The sequence below is a fragment of the Bos javanicus genome, chromosome 18, assembly GCF_032452875.1.
Source record: "Bos javanicus breed banteng chromosome 18, ARS-OSU_banteng_1.0, whole genome shotgun sequence".
NCBI lineage: Eukaryota > Metazoa > Chordata > Mammalia > Artiodactyla > Bovidae > Bos > Bos javanicus.
Window position 1 is genome coordinate 7,576,075 of NC_083885.1, and position 23,194 is coordinate 7,599,268.

A 23,194-nucleotide genomic window follows, 5' to 3' on the forward strand; every position below is an offset into this window, starting at 1 on the left:
TGATCCCTTGTCCCTGGCCTCCGTTCTGGACTGGGGCTCGACTTGCTGACTGGTCTCCCCAAGATGCACCCTGGAACTCCCTCTTTGCACATTCCGTGCACAGCCCATGGCAAATTTGTGAGTGTGGGCATGGCAGCCCTTGCTCAACACCTCCACACTTTCCCTTTGATCTCTGGATGAAGACATAGCTTCTGCCCTGGGATGATGGACGCACAAAGCCAGAGGGGTGTGACCCCTGCCCCCCTGTCCTGCCCCTCCTCACCTTGAGCCCACCCCCCACTGAAGTCTCTTCCCCCTTCCTCCTCCCCTCCTACCCCTCCTCACAACTCCAGACCCACCCGTTCTTCCAAGTGCCTGGTCAGTGTCCTTACCACACTCCTGCTTGCACAGGGACTTTGCACACCCTCTCCCTTCACCTTTTTACCTCGTTCACTCCTACCATCTGCCCTTCAGAACTCAACCCAAAGTCACTTCATCTAGGAAGCCTTCCTTAACTTCCTGAGCCAAGTCCAACCTCCCAAATAACCCCTCTGGACCACGCTCCTCACCCCCATAGCGCTCCAGGGCTGCAGCTCTGTGCTACTTAGAGAGTTACTGGGTTAATCCAGGAGACTTCCAGACCAGGACTTCTCAGTGCCCCCCTCCCACCCCCGGGAGTTAGGATCGACTAGAGACATTTCCAAAACTGCAGAGGCTGACTGCCTGCCACTCGACTGTAACCCCCACCTCCCACCTATCCCAGTTCTGTTCCTCTAAGATTGTGGCTTCCCAAGGGGAAGGAGAATCACTGGGCCGGGCCCTCAGCCTCAGAATGGCAGCGATGAGGTCGGCTTCCTGCCCCACTGTGCGCCCCAGGGCCTAAGGGAGGGAAGGAGGGAGATGAAGGAGATAGAGGAGGGAGGGAGGGAGGGAGGGAGGGAGGAGGTAAAGGAGAGAAGGAAGGAAGGCAAGGGAGGGCAAGCAGCCTTTTAAAGGAGGATACACCTTCCAGCATGAAGAATCGATGGTTTTGCCCTTCTCGGTTCCAGCCCTTGGAAGACTCTAAGGGCCTGGAGGCATGGAGCAGGCTGGCAGCATGGGGACCTGGGTTCTCAGGGTCCCAGCTCATAGGGGTGCGTCCACTGGCCCTGCAGCCACCCCCAAAGCTGAGAAGGTGCCCCCACGGCTGTGGTGGGGTGGGGAAGAGTTCTGCTTAGCTGGAGGAGAAGATGGGATTTTGTCTCCGTCTCCCTCTGACCTCACACAACGGAACGCAACCGCACTGACTCTCATCCAAGCCCCTTCCTATCTGCGTGACAGCACCCCGAGCCTGTGGGGGCATCAGGGTGAGAGGACAGCCAGCTAGGGACACAGCCAGTCCCCCAGCTGGGGGGTCAATGGGAAAAGGCCTCAACAAGATGACAGCCCCCAGTCTCCCAACGGCTTGTGGTATGGAAGGTAAGAGATAGGTCGAATACATAACCCACTCAACTAAAGCCTCTCTGCTGAGCACCATGCTGCTAGGGTTGGGTGGGGAGGTATTAGGAGCAGTGGCTTTGGAGTCACGCAGACCTGGGTCCCCGACCCACCTTCCACCCGTGGAGTCTTGGTCAGGTGGCCCCACTTCTCAGCCTCACTTTTCCCAACTGTAAAATGGAGACAATAAGATGCCCTCATTGGGCTGTTTGTGGGGCAGAAATGGAATAATCAGTCCAAAGTAAGAATGAACTTTTTGGCCAACCCAATACTTAGACTCGAATTTTGCGGCCGAAGACATTCCTTGACTTCTGGCCCCTGCCAGTCTTGCCAACCACCTCCTCCCTCTCCTGGCTCTAGCCTCCTAGAATACCTTTCTGCTCCATGAGTAATTCCAGCTTGTTGCCACCTCAAGGCATTTGTTCCGCTGTTTCTCTTCTAAGAACACTCCCGTCATTTATCATCAAGGGCCTGGCCTGAGGTCTCCTCTGATGGCTCCGTCCTGTTCAAGAGGCCCCTCTCGCCTTAACAAATTTCTGCCCTCTTCCTCCATTTTACTTCCTTTTGAGTATTTATCAGTAACTGAAATAATCCTGTTCATTTTTTAATTTTTTTTGTTTACAACGTTATAATTGCAGGGGAGGAGGAGCTTCTGTCTCCCCTCCACCTTCCCTGAATTGTCAGCTCCATGGGAGCTAATTGCTTATCTGATTGGTTCTCACTGCTCTGGCATTATAATGATGCCTGGGGTTAGTGGTACCCAAAACATGTCTGTTTCAATGTCTGTGTGAATGAATGAGTGAGTGAAGGAAGGAAGGAACGGACAGTGCAGTGGTTGGTACCCAGTCAGTGCTCAGAAAAGGCTGTTTATTTAATATCCACATTGTGACGATCACCGTGAGAAAGCTTGTTGCTAATAACGGAGCCCTCGCATGTATGGCATCCTCATTACTTCATTAGTTCCCCTCCAGGGGGATAACCAGCTGGGTTAGCTTTGGGACTCAGCATCACCCCCAGGAGTCAAACTGGAAGCCACAGGGGCCTGTGATGGGTGCAGGAAGTCCAGACTAGCAGAGGCCCAGTCTGGTGGCCAGATGTGAGGGCAGAAGCTTCCTTGGGGGAGGTATTTGTGTTATTATATTTGCTAACTCAGAGAGGCAACAAACACCCGCTCTTGGTGCACAGACACACGCACACACACTCCCCACCTCACTCCCACCAGGGCCCTGCCAGGCAGATCCAGCAAATGAGAAACCTCTGGAGGAGAGATCTTCAGGAGCCTCCCTGGGCACCGTCTGGAGCGACCCTCCCATCATTAATACCCCCTGCAGCTGAGCACATGTTTTTTATGGGGATGAGTATAAATAAACAGCAGCAGGAGCCTTCAAAGAAATGACCCCCAGAGGAAACCTGATCTTCAGGCAATTAGAATACTTCTGTTCAGATAATTGCCAGCTGAAAAAGTGAGCCTGGTGCCAATTCTCAAAAGGCGTCAGCACTGGCCACCCCAGGCTGATCGCAGCCTCCCGTCTGGCGTGGCACTGGAGATGGTGCTCCAGCAGGTGTCCCCGAGGGTGTGAGGGGGATTCTGCCGCTTCAGGGACAGTTTCAGCAAAGCCTTTTTGGTTGTTCCAACTGGCACTTAGTGGGTAGAGGCAAAGGATGCTGTTAAACATCCTGTAACATGGACGGCCTCTGCACCAAAGAATTGTCAGCTCAGAGGGTCAGGAGCACTGAGGGTGAGAAACTCTGGTCCAGGGTGGGGAGAAGCCTGCAGGGGCAGAAGCTTCTAAGGCGCTCCAAACACCCATTGCAGGTCAAACACCTGGTCAAACACAGCTCGCGATCCCTGAATCCTCAAAACGTCACTATGAGGTTTAATCACCATCCTCATTCTACAGTTAGGGAAACTGAAACTTAAAGTGGTTTTTATTAATAAAAGGGGGCAGCTTGCCCACGATCGCCCTGGCAGTCAACACAGAGCCGGATCTCAAAGCTGGACTGGTGCCACAAAGCCTGAGCTCTGCCCTCCAAGCTGGACCATCATGGTTATAAAACTCTCTGCTGGTCACTCTTACATAAGCATCTTCTTGACCCCATGGGAAACGTGAAATGGTGGGAATAGCAGGGACTCAGGCTTCCTGTGGACCTGCATTCAATGTCCTGCTCTGCCAATTTTTTACCTGCCACGCAACAGGTTATGATAAAGTGAAAGAGGAGAGTGAAGAAGTTGGCTTAAAATTCAACATTCAGAAAACGAAGATCATGGCATCTGGTCCCATCACGTCATGGGAAATAGATGGGGAAACAGTGAAAACAGTGTCAGACTTTATTTTGGGGGCTCCAAAATCACTGCAGATGGTGACTGCAGCCATGAAATTAAGACACTTACTCCTTGGAAGGAAAGTTATGACCAACCTAGATAGCATATTGAAAAGCAGAGACATTACTTTGCCAACAAAGGTCTTTCTAGTCAAGGCTATGGTCTTTCCAGTGGTCATGTATGGATGTGAGAGTTGGACTATAAAGAAAGCTGAGCGCCGAAGAACTGATGCTTTTGAACTATTGGAGAAGACTCTTGAGAGTCCCTTGGACTGCAAGGAGATCCAACCAGTCCATTCTAAAGGAGATCAGCCCTTGGTGTTCTTTGGAAGGAATGATGCTAAAGCTGAAACTCCAGTACTTTGGCTACCTCCAATGCAAAGAGTTGACTCATTGGAAAAGACTCTGATGCTGGGAGGGATGGGGGGCAGGAGGAAAAGGGGATGACAGAGAATGAGATGGCTGGATGGCATCACCAACTCGATGGACGTGAGTTTGAGTGAGCTCCAGGAGATGGTGATGGACAGGGAGGCCTGGCGTGCTGCAATTCACGGGGTCACAAAGAGTCGGACACGACTGAGTGACTGAACTGAACTGAACTAACAGGTTATGGGTGTGCTAGTCAAACTCTCTGGACCTCAGTTTCATCATCTGTAAAATGGGCTGATATGGCCCATCAGAGGGTTTCCATGATACTGTGTGTAAATACCTTTGAACATCGCCCAGCACATCAAGGACCTCAACAATCAATAGCTATGAGTGTGATTGCTACTAGTGAATTTGAAATTCAGAGCCACAGAGGTGCTGATTTTTTGTAGGGAAATGGGGTCTTGTGGGGCAAGTATGGGGGAAGGGGAGGGGCATTGAGTGGGTGAAGGGAGTTGATTCCTCGGGCTGCCAGAACTCTTTACTAAGTCCCCTGTGCATGGCTTCCTTTGGGGAAAGCCTTGTATTTTGTTTACTGGTGATGGTAGCAAAATGTAACAATTCTCTGTCTCACCAAATGCCCAAATATATAAGGTTCCAAGCAGGACTAAGCAGGTCCAGAGAAGCAGGCTGAGGCAAGGGCAGGGGAACTTCCCTGCAGTTTGTAAAGTCACCTGGCTTTGAACCTCACCCACCCTGGCCCTCTCTGATGGAGGGGAAGAGAACTAACACTTCATAACCTGCTGTGTGCAAGTGCTTTTGACACAGCGCTTCCAGTCTTCCCACAAGTCCCTATGAAACACACATTTCACAGTTGGGGAAACTGAGGCCCAGGGAGGTTTATTAATTTTCTCAAAGTTGCATAGCTGAAAACGAGATCTGAGCCCTGACTCCAATGCTGGTGACTTCAACCACCTTACCTTAAGCCCAGTGAGCTTAGGCAGGATGGTGGCAAGACTGACGAGTCCGCCAGGAGCCTCTCTCTGGCTCATCTCCCCATCCCACTGATGCACGCTGGCCACAGTGACCACAGGCTCCAAGCCCGAGCCCAGCCTCCTTATCTGAAAAGATTAATGTACTCAGAGGCCACATTGGGACTGAGAATCAGGGCCTTCTAGGACAGCACTGAGAGAACTTTTAGCAATGAGACACTCAACGGTCAATGGCTGCATAGCCAACATGGTAGCCACCAGCCACAAGTGATGCAACGTGGCTAGCATAACTATGGGACTCAATTTAACATTTTATTCGATTTTAAATAATTGACTTTTAAAATTTAGTCGCTAGTGGCTTCCATTTTGGTTGGACAGTGCAGGGAAAACAGAGAATCCTCAGCTTCTGAGCGTTTTTGGCAACAATGTGCTTCTCAGAGCACCCTTCCACAAGAATTTCAGGTTTAAGATCCACTAGCCCTGGGCTGCTGTCTATGGGGTTGCACAGAGTCAGACATGACTGAAGAGACTTAGCAGCAGCAGCAGCAGCAGCCCTCGACTGCCGGAGAAGGCGATGGCACCCCACTCCAGTCCTCTTGCCTGGAAAGTCCCATGGGCGGAGGAGCCTGGTTGGCTGCAGTCCATGGGGTCGAGAATAGTCAGACACGACTGAGCGACTTCACTTTCACTTTTTCCTTTCATGCATTGGAGAAGGAAATGGCAACCCAATCCAGTGTTCTTGCCTGGAGAATCCCAGGGATGGGGGAGCCTGGTGGGCTGCCGTCTATGGGGTCGCATAGAGTTGAACATGACTGAGACGACTTAGCAGCAGCAGCAGCCCTCGACTGCTCTGGGCACATGTATGAGAAACCTCTTGGATGAGCTGAGCTCATGAAGGGTCATCTCACTCATGCTTCCAATCCACAGACACGTGCTGAGATCCTACTGCTCATGTGGGCACCATCCCCATCCAAGAGGAGCTCCAGAGCTGACAGACACAGTTAGGAATAATGATAACAATGACATCATCACAGCGATGCTGATGAGGATGGTGGTGATGAGAGTGGTGATGGTGGTGAGGGTGGTACCATGCTGACTGAATAGTGTGATGGTGATGATGGTGGTGAGGATGCTGACGACGGTGATAACGGTGATGGAGAAAGACAGTGATGGTGAATGACGATGATGGTGACGATAAATGACGACGCTAATGATGACAAAGGCAGTACAAATGAGGTAAGAATATGGACTCGGAGTCTCTCTGGATTCAAATCCACATTCTACCATTTACCGGCTATGAGACCATGAGCAGGTCATTTGGCCTCTTTAACCCTCAGATCTTTTGAAAACTGAGGTTAATAAAGTATGTCTTCCTAAGATGGTTGAGAGCATTAAATAAAAAAATACATTGTGCACAGAATAGCCTAATGCATAGGGAGGACCAACTGAATTAACATTTTATTATTATTAAAATTACTCATTATCACTGATTCAGGGCACACTCTTTCCCAGGTTGTTTTACACAGTCTCAGTCGGTCCTCACACTGACTCTACTCTCCTTCCCATTTGACAGGTAAGATAACTGAGGCTCAGATAAGGTTAAAGGATTTGAGGATTCTTAGAGCAAGTGGCAGTGCTGTGATCTGAGCCCCGGTCTACATGTCTTTGGGCTTCCCAGATGGTGCAGTGGTAAAGAATCCGCCCGCAATGCAGGAGATGGGAGTTCAATCCCTGGACCGGGACGATCCCCTGGAGGAGGAAATGGCAACCCACTCCAGTGTTCTTGTCTGGAGAATCCCGTGGACAGAGGAGTCTGGCGGCGGGCTGCAGTCCATGGGGTCATAAAGAGTCGGACACAACAGAGCACGCACACACACACACACACACACGCACTATACTATGTCTTCAAAATGTTTTAAGTTGCTTAACTGCCCAGGATGCTATTAAATACAAATTAGAGATGATAGGGGTTCTCAACATGGCGCTTGTGGAAAGAAAGAAAGTGAAGTGTGACTTGGGTCAGTCCCATCACTTCTCAGATCCTCAGGTGCCTCAGCCACAAAACACTCTACAGATGTTAAAGGATCACACAGGTGAATAAATAAGACAGTCCGCATAAAAACAGCTGCATGGAGCTTTCACAGATAGAACACGCATTATCAGCTCACATTTTCAACCAGCATTATCACTGGGCATAAGCCTGGCACACAGTCTCCAAATGCCCCAGGCCCAACCTTGTCTTCACGTCCCCACCCCCATAATGACAGCACAAACCTCCAAGTGGTTTTATCTGAATGGGACAAAGGAAAGTGTTATTCCCCACAAGGCTTTTGACTGCCTGGTGAGGCACAGGGAGGAGGGAGGCAGCACCAGGACGCATCCGCCAGAGCCTCTGCCGCAGACCCTCCCCAGGGCTGGGGGTGACCCACCACCCTGGATTCTTATCCCAGCGAATGAAGCGCAGAGGCTCCGTGAGAAACCCTGGAATCACTGACAACTGGCCAGGGAAGAGAGAGGGTATTTATAAACCTGGCGCCGGTGCCTGAGCCCTCAGGAACCTGAGAGGGCGGCAGCTTCCCCACCCCTCCGGGAAACCAAAGAGGAAAAACACCAACACGCTCCGAGCTTGGGCACCAGTCGAAAGCCACAGAGGGCGCATCCAAGTCCCCTTCTAAATTTAGAACATTCTGCCAAACCAGTTCTCCGGCTCACCCCGCACCTCTCCCCTGGGCTGGACCACAGCGTTCTTCTGAGAGGCAGCCACACGGATGGGAGCCCAGATCCCAACCCGCTTTGTCTCCATCCTCGTCCCCATGAGCAAGGACAGCCAGGACCCCGGGGGCCTCTCTCACACCTGAGACAGCAGTGCAGGAGGAAGGGATCTGAAGTCAGAGGTGGGAGTTCCCATGTTTGTGCTGGCTGCTGACGCCAACCAGTTGGAGATCTTAGACAAGCATCTTCAGCCTCCTACTGTCTACTCTGACAGTGTCATATTCATCTGGACCACGAGCAAGCCTAACCCGGCAGCGTAGGGTGGGCACCCAACCCCTGCGGCTGAACCAAGATGGAAGCTGGAGCCTGAAAGTCCCTGTTCTGAGTCTCTCTCTCCTTCTCTTTGACTGAGTTCAACACATTTATTTCAATATTACCCAAGAGTTCCAGGCTCCATTTTTAGTCCCAGGATTAAAAACAGGCACCATGGTAATTATAATCAAAATGTATTTCTCCATCTTTAAAGTCCTCCTGCTATTATAGTACCATCAACTCCGTTGATAATCATAATCATAAAAATAACAAAAGCAATTATCAGCTGTATGTAGCACTTACTACATACAGACATTGGTAATTTATATAATTTAATTAAATTATTAATAGTACATTGTTGTTCAGTCACTAAGTTGTATCTGACTTTTTGTGACACCATGGACTGCAGGACACCAGCCTTCCCTGTCCTTCACCATCTTCCTGACTTTGCTCAAACTCATGTCCATTGAGTCAGTGATGCCATCCAACCATCTCATCCTCTGTCATCCCCTTTTTCTCCTGCCCTCAGTCTTTTCCAGCATCAGGGTCTTTCCCAATGAGTTAGCTCTTCACATCAGGTGGCCATAGTATTGGAGTTTCAGCATCAGTCCTTCCAATGAGTATTCAGGGTTGATTTCCTTTAGGATGGACTGGTTTGATCTCCTTGCTGTCCAGGGACTCTCAAGAGTCTTCTCCAACACCACAGTTCAAAAGCATCAATTCTTCAGCGCTCAGCCTTCTTTATGGCCCAACTCTAGGGTCTTCCCAGGTGGCACAGTGGTAAAGAACCCACCTGCCAATGCAGAAGACTCGAGAGTTGAAGATTTGATCCCTGAGTCGGGAAGATTCCCCTGGAGCAGGAAATGGCAACTCACTCCAGTATTCTTGCCTGGAAAATTCCATGGACCAAAGGAGTCTGGCAGGCTACATTTCATGGGGTCACAAAGAGTTGGACACGACTGAGCCCACATGCAGGCATGTATATGTGTGTGTGTGTGTGTGTGTGTGCGCGTGTGTGTTAGTCGCTCAGTCATGTCTGACTCTTGTGACCCCATGGACTGGAGCCCACCAGGTTCCTCTGTGTATGTATGTATGTATGTATGTGTGTGTATATATATATATATATATATATATATATCAGAACTGAGGTTTATTTGACATAACAATTAAAATTATGAAACAGCAATAACAATACCAATGCTTTTCTTATTCTTTCATTTAATTCCCATGTTGACCCTATGACACATGCCACATTACCTCAGCTCCCTGCTTGAGTACACAGGGTGCCATGCATAAACCCAAGAACACGCCTCTCTTGGACACCCCATGTAATCTGTCTGTCCTATGGCCCTCCTGGCCAGCTCTGGCTCCATTTCTCTATGGGAGGGTCACTGCTGTCCCCAAAGCCCCACTGCCCAGCATGAGACCCTCTAGCATGACCTCATTCTGTGCTCCAACAGCCACCCCAACTGTGAAAGTACCCATCCCCATTTGTGCTACATCCTGTTTCCCTGGTTACAGAACACCACAGCCGTGGGCTCTCGACGCCTTTCCAAGTTTGGATGGATAGCAGGCTTCTGATTTTATGCTCAGGCTTTATGGCAGGTCCTCACATGCCCCTGTTCCTGGTTAGAAGCCAGGAACATTTCTTCCCTCAGAACATTTCTTTCCAGAAGCCTTGGGTGAATAACCCCACGAGGCCATCCCATCATCCCTTAGACTTGCTGGACTCTGCTGCCTTCTGAGTGAAACAAGAGTTGGTGCTGTCCGGCTGGGACTGAGCTGCTGAACAGCCATGTCTTTCGGTTACCTTCTGGGTCGGTTTCATCCTGACTCATCCACAGTCTCCCTCTGCTGTTGTAAGAAACCCTGTGCACTGTTGAGATAAGTGCTTGGCAGTACGAGTGCTTCTCAGTTCGTGGTAAGCGCTCAGTTATTTGAGCCAAACCTCCTTCCTGTCTCCTTGCACTCATCTCATCAGGAAGGTCAAGTGTTCGTGGGAGGTCAGACTCATCACTTCACCTCTTCAAGTCCACGTCCCGACCCCATGGGCTAATCGTAAGGAGGATGAGGTTCTGAGCTGTCAACCGGAAATTCCAAAGCAAGATGCGCTCGCTGAACTCCGTGCATGTTTGGAATGAAGAAGGACCCCCAAATGTGGAAGGACCACCATCAACTCTGAGGACAGCCCAGCCCACTTGGTGGTGCCAAGATGGCAGCTGGCTTACAAAACGTCCTTGAAGGAACAGCCCCAGCCCCGTGGCTCCCAGCCTGTGAGTCAGCAGCCTCCACTGCCGCTCACTGCTCACCACGGAACTGCGGGTGTCTGCAAAGTTGATGACATCTGGAGTTTCGGTCTCAATCAGGCTGCTTTTGGCAACTACCTTTCCTGGTATGGAGCTGATTCTGAGTATTTTTCAAATTTGTACCTAGGGACTTCCACAGAAAAACCTCTAAAGTGCATCCCGCGAAAGCCACAGCTTGAAATTCCTCGACTGGCACACTTGTCACATGGTTTGACGTGTATCCACACCGAGAAAGGTTGACCAGAGACTAAAGGCACGGCAACAAGCTGTACCTAGACAGACTTCCCTGCGTCTCCTGCCCTCAGGCCCAGCTCTGCCACGTCCCAGGTGTGAAGCTGACAAACAGCTTCCAGGGGCTCCTCTAACTTTGTCTAAAAAAAATGGTGGAAGTGATATAAGTAAAGCACTTAGAAGTTAACTACACATGTTTTAAATGGAAGAACATTTAAAAAATAATTTGATTTATTTATTACTGATGTTGGCTGTGCTCGGTGGGCTTTGTGAAGGCTTTCTTTTCTCTAGCTGCAGCGAGCTGGGGCTACTCTGGAGTTGCAGGGCATGGGCTTCTCAGCGTGGTGGCTTCTGGTGTTGCAGAGCACAAGCTCTAGGGCACGCAGGCTTCAGTACTTGCAGCTCCTGGGCTCAGTACTTGTGGCTCCACAGCTGTAGTGCACAGGTTTAGTTGCTCCGTGGCATGTGGGATCTTCCCGGAACAGGGATCGAACCTGTGTCTCCTGCATTGGCAGGTGGATTCTTTACCAGTGAACCATCAAGGAAGTCCAGAAGAACATTTTTAAAAAGGCTAACTACAGTGTCAGTATCCTATCAAAAAACTACCAGCAATTCCTTAATATTATTCACACATACACATGCACACAGTTTTTTTTTGTTCAAATCAAGATCTGACACAATCTACATATGATGTTTGGTACATATGTCTCTCCTAGGTTCCCTTCTCCCATTGATATTTTCTCCTTTGAAAGTCATCTGGTAAAGGAACCAAATGCTGACATAGTTTTTTTTCTGCACTTTTCTGCATTCTAGATTTGACTAATTGCATTGATAGAGTTTTGCTTAACATATCCTCTCGCATACAGTTCCTGGACATTGCAAGCCCAATTTAGAGACAGGTGGTATTACGTCTTTCCATGAGGAGAAAAATAATGTCCAGTTGACTCCCTTTTGGTGAAATTACTAGGAATGGCAATCATTAATTAGCTAAATGTAATAACTCATGAGGGGCTGCAGCCCAATCTCTTTTAAGAGAAAGAGAGGTGCCTAAGACCAAGAAGAATGAGGGCCCTCAGCACAGAGTACAGGTCATAAAGCTTAAAACAAGACCACTCCACATTCCAAACCAGCAGCTGCCATTTACTACTTGGGACTAATTGTGACTTGGAAAAGTGACTTAATGACTTTGAGGCTCATTTTCTTCATCTGTAAAATAAGAAGATCATAATATTACCCAACTGGTTTGCTGTAAGGGTTAAACAGCAGATATAAAAGGCAGTGCATGAGAAGTTGAGGAAACACATGCCCTGAGCTCAGACTAAACTAAAAAGTGACAATAATGAAAACAGTGTGGTACTGGCCAAAAATAGAAACATAAATCAGTGGAACAAGACAGGAAGCCCGGAACTAAGCCCATGCACTTGTGGTCAATTAATCCATAACATGGGAGCCAAGAGTATACAATAGAGAAAAGACAGGCTCTTCAATAAGCGGTGCTGGGAAAACTGGAGAACTACGTGGAAAAGAATAAAATTATATTCTATACTACCATATACAAAAATAAATTCAAAATGGATTAAACACTTAAATGTAAGACTATATATTATAAAACACCTAGGAGAAAACAGACAAAACACTCTTTGGCATAAATCACAGCAATGTTTTCGGATCCATCTCCTAAACTAAATAAAAGCAAAAATAAACAAAAGGGGCTAATTAAACTTACAAGTTTTGCACAGCAAAGGAAACCATCGACAAAATGAAAAGACTGAATGGGAGAAAATATTTATTTGCAAATGATGTGACTGATAAGGGGTTAAAATCCAACATAAGTAAGCAACTCATACAAACATCAGAAAAACAAATAACTCTACTTAAGAATGGGCAGAAGAACTGAACAGACACTTTTCAAAATGGAAATGCATATGATCAACAGGCACATGAAAAGATCTCAACATCACTAATCATCAGGGAAATGCTGACCAAAACCACGGTGAGATATCACCTCATACCTGTCAGAATGGCTACTATCAAAAAGAACACAAATAGCAAATGTTTGCGAGGACGTGGAGAAAACAGAACCCTTATACACTGTTGGTGGAAATGTAAATTTGTGCAGCTGGTGGGAAACTGTATGGAGTTTCCTCAAGAACCTAAAAACGGAGCAGCTACATGACTCAACAATGCCACTCCTGGGTATACATACAAAACAACCCAAAACTACTCACTTGAAAAGATACATGCACCCCAATGTCCATGCTGCTGCTGCTGCTGCTAAGTCACTTCAGTCATGTCCGACTCTGTGAGACCCCATAGATGGCAGCCCACCAGGCTCCCCCGGCCCTGGGATTCTCCAGGCAAGAACACTGGATTGGGTTGCCATTTCCTTCTCCAATGCATGAGAGTGAAAAGTGAAAGTGAAGTCACTCAGTTGTGTCCGACTCTTAGCGACCCCATGGACTGTAGCCCACTAGGCTCCTCCATCCATGGGATTTTCCAGGCAAGAGCACTGGAGTGGGGTGCCATTGCCTTCTCCAATGTCCATAGCAGCATTATTTACTATAGTCAAGATGGAAGTAGCCTAACCGTCCATCAACAGATGGATGCATAAAGATGTGGTATACACATACACACAATGGAATGTTACTCACAAAAAAGAATGCATTTTTGCCATCTGCAGCAGCATGGATAGGCTTGGAGGGAATTATGTTAAGTCAAGTGAGTCAGGCAGAGAAAGACAAATACTGTATGATATCACTAATGTGTGGAATCTAAAAAAATATGACAAACTAGTGAATACAACAGGAAAGAAGCAGACTCACAGATACAGAGAATAAACTAGTGGTTATCAGCAGGGGGAGAGGGTGAAAAGGAGGGGCGGTACAAACTGCTGAGTGTGAGGATTTATTGTACAACACGGGGAATATAGCCAATATTTTGTAAATGTTAAGTAACCTTTAAAATTGTATTAAAAAAAAATTTAAGGCAATGTATGGTACCCAGTGTATAGAAAGTAATCAATAATTATCCCCCTCCCTTGATAACAACCTAATCTACAAGCCGATAGGGAAAACCATTCTGAGTGAGACCCGAGGAAAATGGCAGACTGAAGAGAGACAAAAGAAACCACGCTCGCCTCTTCTGAGGCACAGGGACTACCCCATGCTGTGACCTCCAGAAGAAATAACGTGTGTTTATGACTCAACTAGAGCTAGGTTCAAAGTATGATTCTGCCATTTCCTGGCCATGTGACTCTTAGAGCCTCAAGTTGATTCAGCAGTAAAAAAAAAAAAAAAAAAATTGGCTGTCAAGTCACAAAGAAGACATGGAGGAAACTTAAGTGAAATTAGCCCGTTTGAAAAAGCTGCTGCTGCTGCTGCTGCTAAGTCGCTTCAATCGTGTCCAACTCTGTGCGACCCCATAGACGGCAGCCCAGCAGGCTCCATCCCCCCTGGGATTCTCCAGGCAAGAACACTGGAGTGGGTTGCCATTTCCTGCTCCAATGCATGAAAGTGAAAAGTGAAAGTGAAGTCACTCAGTCGTGTCCGACTCTTCGCAACACCATGGACTCAGCCTACCAGGCTCCTCCGTCCATGGGATTTTCCAGGCAAGAGCACTGGAGTGGGTGCCGCTGCCTTCTCCACACACTGCATAACTCCAACTATGTGACGCTCAGAAAAGGCCAAACTATTGCTGTGTAACAATGCATCACAAACTTAGCCACTTACAACAACACAAATGTATCATCTGTTTCCATGGTCTGGGAGTTGGGGCACAGTATAGCTGAGTTCTTTGCTCAAGGTCTCATGAGGCAAAATTAAGGTGTCAATGGGTTTGGGTCCCATCTGAGGCTCAGGTCCCCTTCCAATCTCACTCAGGGTGTTGGTAGAATTCAGTGCCTTGTGTCTGTGGACTGAGGTCCCTGTTTTCTTGCTACAAGCCCCTGACTGGTGGCTGATCTCAGCTCCTAGAACCCTCCTCCCATTCCCTACCATGTGACTCTCTCCCTTTGGTCTCTCAAGTCTGAATCTCTGAATACTCCATCTCTGACCTCTAGTCTCCTAATGGTTGAACCGATTAGAGCAGGCCCACCTCACTCAAGAACAGGGGATTATATCGGGTGGCAATCTTGAAGCCATCTCAGTATTCTGCCTATCACGGGCCCAAATAATTAACCAGCTTTCTTAAACTAAACAGTTATGGTCTCCATCTGTGGAAATACCACAAACAACCAAAGATAAGAAAGTTATTTTTACACACCCAGAATCAAAGCAGAAATACCTTTGTTTAATACGAAAGAGCTGTGAAAAAAATAAATATTTTTCATTTTTTAAAATACAAAATAGATATTTTCCCCTTCTTCTTGTAAGTCAGGAAATATCCACTTGGAAGTGTTAGTTTCATTCACTCACATTATTGAGTATCCACTGTTTGTAGGCAATATAGAAAGCAAAGGGATATATAAGGTATATATTCCTGCCCTCAACTTGAACTGAGAACCCCATTCACTCATATGTTCATGATTTTATTTATTTTCATTCAACAAACAGCATCTTGGCTTTCTCTCTGTGCAAGGCACAAAAGCACCGAAGATTCAAAATCAGTTTTTGCCCTCAAGGAAACTCACAGTATAAAAGCAACATCTTGAGTTGTGGTATCATTTAATATTATTTTCAACAGCTTTAACGGCAGGATCAGTTCTGACAGCTTGAGTCCAGTATATAGAAATCAGATTGTTGGTAGCATGGTGCAGTCAAAAGAAAAGAAGCCTTGGAATCTAAACCCAAATGATCAAGTTGACATCATCGGTAAGAGAACAAATGGCCCTGATGCGATGCACTCAGAGAGACATGACATGGCTTCTGTGATCCTCCTCCCAAAATGCATAACCTGAATCTAATAACGGGGAAAGATGAGACAAACCCAAAACTGCAAAATGTAACTAGCTTCTTATATTCTCTTCCAACTGTCAAGGTCAAGAAAATCTCAGAAAGGTGAAGGAACTGCTCCAGGTTAAAGAGGAACAGGAGAACTAAATGTGACGCATCACCTTGGATTGGATTCGGGACCAGAAAAAGGACAATCATGGGACAGTCGGTAAAGTCTGAATAATTAGATCATAGTATTGTTGTTAATGTTAATTTCCTATTTTTAAAACCATGCCATGTTTATGCAAGATGTTATCGTTTGGGGGATCTGGGTGAAGGGTATGTGTAATTTGGGGGTGTACAATTTTTGCAACTTTCTTGTAAGTCAAATTATTTTAGAATGAAAGAACAGAAAGACGCTCTGGAATTCCCACTCACTGCTTACTACTGTGTGTCCTTGGGCAAGTCATTTCACCTTTCTGAGCCCCAGTTTTTCTCTCCTATTAGACTGAGGCAGGCAAAGAAATTGGGTACAAAATGAGTACACGTTTTTCAGTTGTATGTCTGCATACGGACTTCCCTGGTGGCTCAGACAGTAAAGCGTCTGCCTACGATATTTCTTAATTCTTAAAACAAACAAACAAAACCTAGAAGAGGTACCGAAGGCAAAAGGGGCTGAGTCATCACATGACATCACACCATGATGGAGGGAGAACGTGAACTCAGCTCCATTTGACGCCAAACGCCAGGCGCTTCCGGCTTCCTCTTGGCCATTGCTGTGATGATAATACTACAACCAATGCAAGACACAGGCAGGAGTAGAAGGGGGAGGAAAAGACTCCGCAATCAAACAGGAAATGTGGCCAAGAGGAGATACAATCTTAAAGACACAACCGCAAGACTCCTTTAAAAAAAAAAATAATTGTCAACCACAGATCTCCTCTGCCAGGAACTGGCCCACAACGTCTGAGTTTTCTCTTCTTTTGTCAGTAACTGCTTGTTACCATCCAAATGGCTGTGAGAGAAGCCTGCGGGCCCCTCTTTGGAAGTGAAAGTGTAAACAAGTGTGTCTGCGCGAGACAAGGAGGCGTCTTGGGACGCCGAGTGTGGCCTGAAGCTAGAACCCATCGGGGCCCCCTGGCACCGTGAGACAGCTCATTTGCCATCTGTCCTGGTAGAGCCCAGGCTCCATGTTTGACAATAGATGGAAAATCCCAAGGACATGCGTCCCCCACCTCTGCCCCCCGGGCAAGTCCACAAGTGTTCTATTAGTGTGTGTGTGTGTGTGTGTGTGTGTGTGTGTGTGTTCTGCATGTGGTGGCTAAGCCCGTGGACCCCAACTGTCCCACAGCCACAAATCATTTTTAAGGCCCTTACTCCAGGAGGTTAAGTTACACCCCACAAGTCACCATCTGGCTGGGGGTTCCCACGTGGGTGGGGTCTCCTGGCACTTCTTGAATTACACCAGCTTGAATGTCAGTCCCTGATGACTGACTCGTGGAGACCCTTGCTGCCTCCCAGTCTGCATCGTCCGCTCCGCCCCTGTGCTCCAGACAGATTTCCACTGCTTTAAAGACGGGGAAGGGGAGGAGGTAGGTATCAGGCGATCAACATGTATAGGACACCTACTATGTGCCACTCTACTGCGGGCACTTTCTGCCTTCAGCTTGCATGAGCATCATAATGACCTGTAGTGAGAGTTATTGTGCCCATTGCACAGATTAGGAAATGAAGACTGCCATTCAATGAAGTCAGATCAGAGACGTAAATGCAAGGCTTTCTGCCCGTATAACAATCATATACATCATGCTCTTTCCATTGACATTGTTGCTGTTGATCTCTCCAGTCACTTGTCAGCAAGATCTCTCCACATTTCTCACAAACTGACAGCCTTGGAGGAGGAATTACCACTGACGTTCATACACATATGGGTGCTGCCCGCCTGCCTGGTGCCCTGGACAGTCTCCTCCTGACCCCTGAACAAAACAGCAGCTGCCCTATAAAGTGTCCCCCTCCCACTCTCTGCCCTGAACCTCCCAGCCATTCCAGATTTGTGCCCCCATGATGCCTGTCGGCTCCTGGACGCTGATTTCTCAACTTGCCTCGGTGCCCAAAGGGCTCTTGTCCTCACCCCCAGCTTGGGAAGGCTCCTGGACCATCCTTGGGCCCAAGCCTCTGCATCCGCATTTCCAGGAAGGGGTTTAGAGGATGGAGAAGTACAGACCTCACTGGAAACCTCAGAACCCAAGAGCTTCTGACAGGGCCGCCTTAGGGAATCCCCAAGGAAAAGGGCAGCAGGCCTCGCACACATTCTCATTGAATCCTCCCAATAACCTTAAGAGAGGCAGCAGCATGAGCCCCACATGCAGGAGGACACAGAGGCCAGTGAGGAAAAGGGTGTGCCATGGTGTCACAGCCAGGGGCCTTCTCTGGGGAAGTGTCCATTCAGCCACCAGCAGAGACTAGTTCTCACCTGGGAGAGCAGAGAGACATTACTTTCCTACCCAGCTTCTGCCTGAGCCCAGACCTGCATTTGCTCTCGTCTAACAGACATACCCGAGTCCCTGACTGATGCGACCCAGTCTCTCGCCCCGGCCTCCACCAGCGTAAGTACTGATAAGGCTACTCTTGATTCAGTAGCAATGCTTTGCCAACAATGGTCCTAAAGATGAGAGTGTGTTTGTATATGTATGTAGGTAAGTACCCACTTAATCTCACACTTTAAATAAATCTAATATAATCAAATCCCTTAATTATACAGTGGAAGTGAGAAATAGATTTAAGGGACTAGATCTGATAGAGTGCCTGATGAACTATGGACGGAGGTTCGTGACATTGTACGGGAGACAGGGATCAAGACCATCCCCATATAAAAGAAATGCAAAAAAGCAAAATGGCTGTCTGAGGCCTTACAAATAGCTGTGAAAAGAAGAGAAGCGAAAAGAAAAGGAGAAAAGGAAAGATATAAGCATCTGAATGCAGAGTTCCAAAGAATAGCAAAAAGAGATAAGAAAGCCTTCCTCAGGGATCAATGCAAAGAAATAGAGGAAAACAACAGAATGGGAAAGACTAGAGATCTCTTCAAGAAAATTAGAGATACCAAGGGAACATTTCATGCAACGATGGGCTCAATAAAGGACAGAAATGGTATGGACCTAACAGAAGCAGAAGATATTAAGAAGAGGTGGCAAGAATACACAGAAGAACTGTACAAAAAAGATCTTCATGACCAAGATAATCACGATGGTGTGATCACTCACCTAGAGCCAGACATCCTGGAATGTGAAGTCAAGTGGGCCTTAGAAAGCATCACTACGAACAAAGCTAGTGGAGGTGATGGAATTCCAGTTGAGCTCTTTCAAATCCTGAAAGATGATGCTGTGAAAGTGCTGCACTCAATATGTCAGCAAATTTGGAAAACTCAGCAGTGGCCACAGGAATGGAAAGGTCAGTTTTCATTCCAATCCCAAAGAAAGGCAATGCCAAAGAATGCTCAAACTACTGCACAATTGCACTCATCTCACACGCTAGTAAAGTAATGCTCAAAATTCTCCAAGCCAGGCTCCAACAATATGTGAACCGTGAACTTCCTGATGTTCAAGCTGGTTTTAGAAAAGGCAGAAGAACCAGAGATCAAATTGCCAACATCCACTGGATCATGGAAAAAGCAAGAGAGTTCCAGAAAAACATCAATTTCTGCTTTATTGACTATGCCAAAGCCTTTGACTGTGTGGATCACAATAAACCGTGGAAAATTCTCAAAGAGATGGGAATACCAGATCACCTGATCTGCCTCTTGAGAAATTTGTATGCAGGTCAGGAAGCAAAAGTTAGAACTGGACATGGAACAACAGACTGGTTCCAAATAGGAAAAGGAGTATGTCAAGGCTGTATATTGTCACCCTGCTTATTTAACTTATATGCAGAGTATATCATGAGAAACGCTGGGCTGGAAGAAGCACAAGCTGGAATCAAGATTGCCGGGAGAAATATCAATAACCTCAGATATGCAGATGACACCACCCTTATGGCAGAAAGTGAAGAGGAACTAAAAAGCCTCTTGATGAAAGTGGAGAGTGAAAAGGTTGGCTTAAAGCTCAACATTCAGAAAATGAAGATCATGGCATCTGGTCCCATCACTTCTTGGGAAATAGATGGGGAAACAGTGGAAACAGTGTCAGACTTTATTTTGGGGGGCTCCAAAATCACTGCAGATGGTGACTGCAGCCATGAAATTAAAAGACGCTTACTCCTTGGAAGGAAAGTTATGACCAACCTAGATAGCATAGTCAAAAGCAGAGACATTACTTTGCCAACAAAGGTCCATCTAGTCAAGGCTATGGTTTTTCCAGTGGTCATGTATGGATGTGAGAGTTGGACTGTGAAGAAAGCTGAGCATCGAAGAATTGATGCTTTTGAACTGTGGTGTTGGAGAAGACTCTTGAGAGTGCCTTGGACTGCAAGGAGATCCAACCAGTCCATTCTGAAGGAGATCAGCCCTGGGATTTCTTTGGAAGGAATGATGCTGAAGCTGAAACTCCAGTACTTTGGCCACCTCATGTGAAGAGTTGACTCATTGGAAAAGACTCTAATGCTGGGAGGGATTGGGGGCAGGAAGAGAAGGGGACAACAGAAGATGAGATGGCTGGATGGCATCACCGACTCGATGGACGTGAGTCTGAGTGAACTCCGGGAGTTGGTGATGGACAGGGAGGCCTGGCGTGCTGCGATTCATGGGGTCGCAAAGAGTCAGACATGACTGAGTGACTGAACTGACTGAATATATATATATATATATATATATATATATATATATATATAAACTCATGCATATATATGTAAAGTTCATTTCATCACTAAAGAGTGGTTATGCACATAGACAAGACATGGAGACAAAATATCCATCAACAGATGAATGGATATAGAAGAAGGAATATTACTCAGCCAAAAAAGGACAAAATAAGGCCGTATGCAGCAACATGGATGCGACTACAGATTATCATCCTAAATGAATTAAGTCAGAAACAGAAAGACAAATACCATATGATATTGCTTATATGTGGAATCTAAGATATGACAAAAAGGAGCTTACCTATGAAACAGAAACAGGCTCATGGACATGGAGAACAGACTGGTGATTGCCAGGGAGGAGGGGTGATGGGGAGGAACGGACTGGGAATCTGGGATTAGCGGATGCAGACATTGTATATGGAATGCGTAACAATAGAGTCCTACTGTAGAGCACAGGGAACTACATTCAGTGTCCTGCGATAATGGAAAGAATATCACAAAAGGATGTCTATGTACGACGGAGTCGCTTTGCTGCACAGCGTTAATTAACACAACACTGTAATTCAACTGTATTTCATTTTTAGAAAGTGACTATGTGCCAACAGCTGTTCTAAACATTTTGTACATAGATAAAACCTCAATTACATATGTATGTGTGTGTGTATATTAGCCACTCAGCCGTGTCTGACTCTTTGCGACTCCATGGACTGTAGCCCTCCAGGCTGCTCTGTCCATGGGATCCTCCAGGCAAGAATACTGCAGTGGGTTGCCATTCGGATCTTCCCAACCAGGGATAAAACACAGGTCTCCCACATTGCAGGCGGATTCTTTACTATCTGAGTCCACATATAATGATAATTATATATAATCTCTAAAATTTATATATGATGCTGCTGCTGCTAAGTCACTTCAGTCGTGTCTGACTCTGTGCGACCCCATAGACGGCAGCCCACCAGGCTCCGCCATCCCTGGGATTCTCCAGGCAAGAACACTGGAGAGGGTTGCCATTTCCTTCTCCAATGCAGGAAAGTGAAAAGTGAAAGTGGAGTCACTCAGTCATGCCTGACTCCTAGCGACCCCATGGACTGCAGCCTACCAGGCTCCTCCCTCCATGGGATTTTCCAGGCAAGAGTACTGGAGTGGGGTGCCATTGCCTTCTCCATCTTATATATGATACTTATATATAAATCTCATTTATATAAATTTTGCATATATAAGAAAATCTCACTTAACCATTAAATATGGACTATGTTAGCAACTGTTCTAGAGACTCTATATAATTATGCAAATCTCATTTAATCATTAAAAAAGACTTCATGCCAACTCTTATAAATATACATAATCTAATTTTATAATTAATGTCCTTTGTATATTTAAATAAATCTCATATATATAAACTCTCACATATTCATACAGTCACATATATACATATGTTTTTATAAATCTCATTTAATCATTTAAAAACTCCCTAGAAGGCGAGCACAGTTGTAATCCCCAAAGGCTAAGCAAGTTCAAACACCCTGTGCATGTGATACCAGGACTCAGGTGAGCTCCAAGCACTCCAACTCAGATCTGCCCCCCTAAACCCCAGAGCTGTCCCTGCCTCAGTTAGGGGGCAACCCCAAATCCCAGGACCAAACTTGACTCGTTTTAAGTCTGCCTTAAACATACACTCAGGATGTCACTCCTTCCTATTACCTCAACTGCCCCATCCCCAATTCAAGCCTTCATTGAGGGCAGACAGACAACTACCAGGGTCTCCTTTGGGTCCCCTTGCCCTCAGCTCCCTTTTGCCCAAAACTAGCAAATATGCTAAAAGCACAAGTCAGTCCTGGCTGCTCCTTCCTAAGCCCTCCAACCTCCCTTAGAGTGGAAACTTGAATCCTCAGCACAACCCACGAGGCCGTACAGCACATGTCTCCCATACAAAGACCTGCCAGCATGTTGAAACCACCACTCGCAAGAGCCTGAATCATTTTGGGATGTAATGTATGAATCTAACATCTATTAAGGAGGGTTTGTAAGAATTTCTTTGGTGAGAACTATGCTACCTACCACCCCTTCACACACACACACACGTATACACACCCCAGAGTGAGTGAGAAGGCCTCCCCTTTCATCTGAAGTCAAAGGAAACGAGGCTTTAGCAATTTATATGCATCCCCTAAACCTTAGGGAACACAGCAGATTGGCATCTGACTCGTGCCTGAGAAATTCAGTGAACGAGAGGCCGACCAGCTGACTAGTTAGCCCACCAGGGAGGCAGTCGCTGCTGTTTGGGATTCAGCCTGTGATCCCTGGTCTGTGTGAACAGAGGTTGCATGAATGCTCCCCTGAGCCAGATGGGGTCTAGGCATCATCTTACCCTACAGGGACAAACAGACGTCCACTGAAGAAGCGGGCAGTGGACCCCAGACTCCTAGGGACTGAGGAGGGAGTGATGTGCTGATGATGCAGAGTTTACTTGGCAACTGTAAGAGACTGGCCACCATCAACTGAAGAAATCACCAAGAAACCCATATGGGTTCCCTGAAAGAGAGTCAGTATAAACATTTATTGGGCCCAGAGAAGGAGAGTCCCCATGTGACAAGAGCACCACTTGGTCCTTATAAAATCTTTCGAGCGCTCCCTAATCCAACCAGGAAAGGAAATGAGAGTCGGTAAGAATGAGTGAAGTCTTGACATTGAATGAAATTGGAAGCATTGATGCTTAAATGGAACATAACCATCTTTGACAACTGAACTGACATTGTGTTTGTGACACTGTATTATTTGCTGAAAGACTGAAGGCAGGAGGAGGAGATGACAGAGGATGAGATGGTTGGATGGCATCACTGAC